Raw genomic sequence first — 6,563 nt, 5'->3', positions numbered from 1 at the left:
CATGGACTGATCCCACTGACACTGTGAGCCGATAGACCTCTCCTCTTTAGGTTGTGGATACTGGATACTTTGTCTTAGTGACATGAAAGTGACTCACACAAGACTTAAACCAAGCTGACTATGTCTTTATGAGGAGAGGGTATTTGGACACCTGTGAGGTGCATACACAGACGAAAAGGACACATGAAGACATGGAAAAGATGTCATCTATTAGTCTGGGAGAAAGGTCTCAGGAGAAGACAACCTGATAGTCCTAGGACTTCAATTTTTCACAGGGCCTTGTGTACCTCAAGGGCAAGGGTGACATCTCTACACCTTAGCACAGTGCTTGCAGGATCCAACACAAAGCAGAGTGTCTGCTAAATAGTTGTTCATTAATGTATGAAAGAAAGAAGCAAAGAAAGAAAAATAAATGGGAGAAAAATGTTTGAGTTATTTACGAGTTTATGTTGGTTGTGACTATAATAATAATAATTATTATTAATTAGGAAAAGTTAATTTGAGTGTTAGTTTGAATTTGGGGACTTGAATTTGAGGAATTTGTTTGAATTTGAGGATTTCGACTCAATCTGCTCAGAGGCCGGCAGTGTGCCACAGGGATGAATCTGAGAATCTCTGCTGTAAACAGTGCATTACCTACTGCTCCTCACCTTTAATAAGGTGAGGGGATTTAATAAGGAATTTGAGTAGGAGTTGGAGGACCTCTACTCAGAAGCTGTCAGCCACCTTTGGTGGCATGAGTGGATCTGATCAGCGGCTATGTCGGAAGGGGAGGCACAGCAGTGGCTGCAGTTTGTACAGGGATAGGCTCACACACTTTAATGAAGCAGTGGCCTTATCCATGTGGTTCCCACTTTCCCGTGTCCAAATTCTTCCCATTCTTCAGAGGAGTGTGGGAGGTTTCCCTGACGCCCCATCCCAGTGGTTCTCTCACGCATTCACCTCTGGCACACCTGAGCCAGGTGTGCCCTTCCCTTTAACAGAAGTTGAGGGGTGTAGACCACTTGTGCATTTGGAAGGAAAGAGATGACTTCTTCAGGAATCTTTCAGTCAGCTTCTGCCACAGTGGTTTCCAGGTGACGTGAAAAGGCCACATGGCGGGGATTCTCTCCACAGCAGAGAATCGCTGTGCCCAGCCTGTCTTTGTCAGTCACTTCTGAGACTCCCAGATAAGGCCTTCTCGGCCATTGTCTCCTGAGAGTGATCACTTTGGGCCCTCAACGATAGTCATTTCTCCAGACGAGTTACTTCTGCCGCCACAACAAGGGGTCTCAGGCTTCTTTGCTTACAATAGATTGCTCTGCCCACATGCTAGTCTTGTTTTCTATAGCGAGGGACGTCATGACCAAACCTCGTCTTCACTTTTCTAACCAGACGTCTTTGCATAATACAACCCAAAGCCTGTACTAAAACTTTGCTTTTGCACAGCAAACTGGGGTGGAATAACTGCCCAGGCATCTGATGAGTCTGGGGAAGAAAAGTCAAATATAAGTCAAGGACCCAGTCTGTCAGTGAAGGACTGGTGGTCCTGAGAGAACAGAGACGTTTTACAGGGAAGAGGGTGTCCCTCTGCTGTGTGGCTTGGTGTACCTCTTTCTAGGACCCTATAAGTAAGATACTAATTCTACCATTGATTGATGCTCCTTTCTGCACAGATTTCCATGCCTGTAATCACAGTAGCTCTTACTAATCTGCAGGGGACCTGGTCTAAGACCTCCATTACCTACCTGAAGCTGTAAGCAGTATTGAACTCCACAGGTACCATGTTTTCCCTCTGCATGCCTATCTGAGGTGAAGTTTAATCTATACGTCAGGTGCACTCAGAGATTATCAGCAATAACTCAGAAGAGAACAATCCCCACCACAGACTGTAGCAACAGCGATGTGAACGTGCTCTTTCTGGGCCTCTGTCTCCATCTCTCTCTGGTAACCAAGGCTGGGTGCTGTGCTGCGTGCAGTGGTGATTCATATCTTGAGCCAAGCAGGGTGGATTGGTAACAGATTCATCTTGCCACCCAAACCAGTGCACAATTTTAAACTTATGAGTTGTTTATTTCTGGGATTTTCCCCATCATATTTTTCAACCATGGTTGAAATGGTTGCAAAGCGAAAGCATGGAGAAGGGGGACCACTGTGCCTTGTGTGCATGTGTGTGGATGGAGAGAGGGAGGGGAGGGAGAGAGACCCTGTGGAGAGCGAACGAGGGCCCTGCTTGTGGTTCTGAAAGCGTCCGCTGGCTGATCTGCAGAGCCGCAGATTGAGGAACGCACCGCCTCTGTCACCTCCTTTACCCCATGCTTATCATCAGAATCTGCTGGGGCAAGTCCACCCCTAGGATTGCAGGAATGACCGGCTCACAAGTCTAGCCAAGAAGCCTGGTGGATAGCCAACCAGAAAGCTATTTCAATGCTTATACAAATCTTTTATTAAAAAATTTCCTTTCTTTGGGAAAAAAGAGAAAGGTCCAACTGCTCTATTTCCTGAGCACTTTTATGTTGTGTATGAATTTGGTTACCCATTTTTTCATTCTGGGGAAGTGCATGAGCCTTGTAATTAGTGTGTGTCCTTGCAGAACCTTGGGTGGGGTTAGGTTAGGGGCAATCCAGTCTGTGCTCTGGGTGATTGGAGGTTATATGTACTCTGCGTCCCATGGAGAATATTTTCTATGATACGTGCAGCATGTTCCCTGCAGCCATCTGCACAAAGACAATGCATTCCTGATGGTTTTTAAAATTGGTATTCAAAGGCTTTGTTGCGAAACCAGTGATTTTATAGAAAGTAATGAGTCCTGATGCTGTCAAGGAGGGTCGGTTTTCAGCAGTCGTGTACTGGCTGCCGTGGACATCTAACCCTTTTCCTCTTGGCTGTGGACTCCCGGAAGCCATCCTCTGCTGCTGCAGAGTTGAGGAATGGGCTGTCTCTGTCACTTCCTCCACTCCACGCTTATCCCTGGGATCTGCTAGAATGAACCCATGCCTAGGGCTGTAGGTCCGACTCCTGTGGCTGGCTTATACCCTGCAGGCTGGTGAGCTGAGGAGTTCCCAAGCTGTGGTTGCAGCCCCTTGGAGAGTCAGGGCCCTGCTGGACAGCGGGGTTCCTTCCTGCTCCTTAGAGTGCCCCCAGTGGCAGGGTCGCTGCCCTTCCTTCTGTGAGCCAGAGCCAGGGATGCCTCAGCAGAAAGACACTGGAGACAGCGAGGCCTCTGACAGCCCCAGCCATCCTCAGAGCAAAGACCACATGGTGAGGCTGGCTTCCATCCTTGGCCTTTTCTGGCTTGCAGCAGAAAAACCCAGACACGTGGAGGGGATTCTTTTGCCACCATTCTCTGGCTTCAGCTAGACCTGTTTATAAATGGTCAGCTGTGCAGCCACCTCGCTTGTTTTCCTGAGCATCCCAAGGTTAGATTTCCTGATTATTCCAGAGCGTTCCTGGGAAATGTGTTTTGTACCGTAGCAAAATGCTGGCTGGTTGCAGCACCCACTGGTGTTGCCCATAAGGAGATCAGTATCTCAGGAAAATACTTTAGCTAGCTAGGTAGAGGTTGATGAGGAATGTATTACTACATAAAAAGGCCCACATTTGGGCTTTAAAAGCAGGTTGTAATGCAGAACTTCTGGAAATTACACATGAAATCAACTGCACACCCACAGAGACAAAGACAAACCAGTTGATATTTAGGCAACTTAAAGAGTGTTTTCAACACTGTTCTGTGTCACTCTCCGTTTTAGACATGAAGATTTTGTAAGGGTGACGCATGGGTCCCTACATGGTCACACAGGCAGTGGTTATGGGGCCATGGTAAGAGGCCAGGTGCTGCTGAAGCTTTGGCTGCAGAGCTGGACAGGGGGCGAGTGCCTTCCTTTTTGGTGGCAGAGAGTGGCCATAGAGGTGGTGACAGGCAGCTTTCTGGAAGTCCCAGACTTCTTCCCCTGGTCTGGACACTGGCCAGGGCTCAGTGCTCAGGGAGACCCTGCTAAGGGGTCCTCTGTGCCCACCTCCAGCCCCTACTGTTCCTGCTGCTCCCTCTCCTGTACCCACTTTTCTTCCTACCACCCACAGGTTGACCTGGCTTCCCCTCCTCAGGCTTTTGGTCAGCTCCCGGGGATTGTGATTTCAGCTCACGCGGATGTCCTGGGAGGTGTCTTCTCTCTGGCCCAGGGAGTTAGACCTCCCCAGATCTCCTCACATCACATCTAGGTCGATTCCTTGCACACCTCTTCTACTCGCTGCTTCTTGGCTTTCTCTGCCCCTCGATGGAGTATTTTGTGGGCATTTCTGCACCTTTAGCTTGCAAACAGTTATTCTTCCAGGGAAAGAAGTTCATGTCTACTTCAAAAGTGGATGGATGAGTGATAGCTCTGAGACCCTTAATCAGTACGACACCCAGTTTGATGTGGAAAGTGAATGCTATTGCGGAGTTACCAAAGGTCTGTGGCTGCTGGTGGGTAGGAGTGTAGCTCGAAGGCATTTACCTATACCTAGAAGATAATATACTGACTATTTAATGCATAGAGTCTTTTCCTCACATGCCTAGAAAGGAGTAAGTGTACCCATGAAATAGAAGTTTCATTACCCCTTTGTCCTGACATTAGAGTGTGGGTGTGGGCGAAAGTTTTGGGGTGCCTTCTGCCGTGCCCAACTTGGGAAGAAAGTTCCACTGGGAAAGTTGTGCCTTAGGCCTTCTGACTTGCTGAGGGGGGATGCATCCAGGCTACTCCTGATGAATCATGTCAGGAAAATGCCTTCTGCACAGATATGCAAAAGTTTTCCTGTGGAGAAGGACATTCTTTAGTCTACCTTTCAATGTATTACCTATTTGGGACTTTGGGCCTGACCAAGCCATATGATAACATGATGGCTAATTAGGTCAAGTCTCATTCCTGTGATAAGTAAGTTGTACTGTCTTCATTAATCCTGTTAATTATTCCTCCCATTTGCCCTGTTGCTGCTTTTTGTTTGTATCCCAATAAAAAGCTGAAGAAAATGGTAATCGAGGTGACAGTCCTGGAGGCTGAAGTGCCCTGATCCCAGAATTTTGCTTCTCTTGTTTTTCTTTTCATCCATGGGTACCTCATTCTTGAGACCTGTCACCCCAGACAGAAACGGACTATACACCTACGTTTTCCCATCACGAGAGCAAACCGAATGGCTCTGCAGGTCACAAACCATGGTCCTTCTCCTTCCAAGAAGAAAGCCTTTTCCTGAGTCTTGGGGTCTGACCTTTAACAAACTTTGATTTCTGCGTAACTCAACATTTGCTTCACCTTCCTTGGAGGCTCCTGAGAAGGCAGCGAGAATGCCGTTACTCTTTTTAGAATGTCACCCTCCATGCTGGGGACACTGAGACTTCATCTTCCCTGTGGCCCGGGCGCTGGACTAGATCCACTTGCACAGCTCATCTAAGCAATAGGCGCAGGGCGGGGCAGGTGGACGGAGGAGACAAGTTTGAGGGGAAGCTGAGTCCAGCCACGCACTGCTCACGTCTGCCTGCCAGCCTTGCTCTCGGGCGAGCATACTCCCTCAGGACTCGCCCTGTCATTCAGTTCCATCACCGTGCCTGGGGGGTGGCCAGTCACAGTGCATGTTACCCAACTGGAGCCACCCGCCTTCCTGGTGCTGGGCACAGCAGCTGTCTCTCACCCGCGTAAAACAGGACGAGTTGAATTCAGCTCACAGTTTGGGGGACTCAGTCCATGGCTGGCTGCTCCAAGGCAGCAGCATCATGTGGAAGGATGTGGTGGAGCCACGCTGCTGTGTCCATGGGGCATGGGAGCAGAGCAGGGGACACGGCCCGAGAGGAAGGTGTGCAGGACCAGACACAGTCCACAAGGCCACTGCCTGTGACCCACCCAGGCACACCAAGGGTGTGTCCTACTGGTCTACAGGCATTTTTTTTAACCCAATGACATCGACATATCCTGAATCGTGGTCACAACAGCCCTCACTGCAAGGTGTGGCTGTGTAACCAAAGTTGAGACTATGGGAATCTTTCCTGGAATAGTCTGGGTTAAAGGTTGAGGGAAAAGTGCTGAATGTCTTTGTCTTCCTGTCAAGGCACAAGCAGATGAATGTTGGTTTGGGATGGTAGCAGCAAAGCTCCTGCCAGGCAAGAAAGTTTTCTTGTAACGAGAGCTGGGTGGAAGCTGGGATATCCGGAAGGTGTATGGGAGAGACCCCTCCGGGAGGGCCAGGCTGCAGCTTCTGATGTACAGATCAAATAGCAAGAGCGCCTCCCTCACTCTACCCCTCTCAGAGCTGACTGGTGTTCAGATGTTCGCGTATTTCTTTCCAGATATATTGGCATCCATCTGGTTAGTACATATCCTACTTCTACAAGAAGGACCAGAATTCACAGATTCTATCTTGTGCCTAGATTGTCACTTCATTATTGTCTTGGTTACTTTTCTCTCGTTGCTGAGACAAAATACCCAACGCCCAAAATGAAGGAAGGAAAAGTTTATTTAGCTTACAGTTTGTGGAGGTTTCAGTCCATACTTAGCTGGCTCCAAGGCAGAAGGTAGCAAAGCAACAAGAGCAAAGTGGGGAATGGCAGCCGAACAGCA

The sequence above is a fragment of the Chinchilla lanigera genome, unplaced genomic scaffold (genome assembly GCF_000276665.1).
Source record: "Chinchilla lanigera isolate Chin_1 unplaced genomic scaffold, ChiLan1.0 scaffold00006, whole genome shotgun sequence".
NCBI lineage: Eukaryota > Metazoa > Chordata > Mammalia > Rodentia > Chinchillidae > Chinchilla > Chinchilla lanigera.
Note: the sequence above shows the minus strand (reverse complement) of the source record.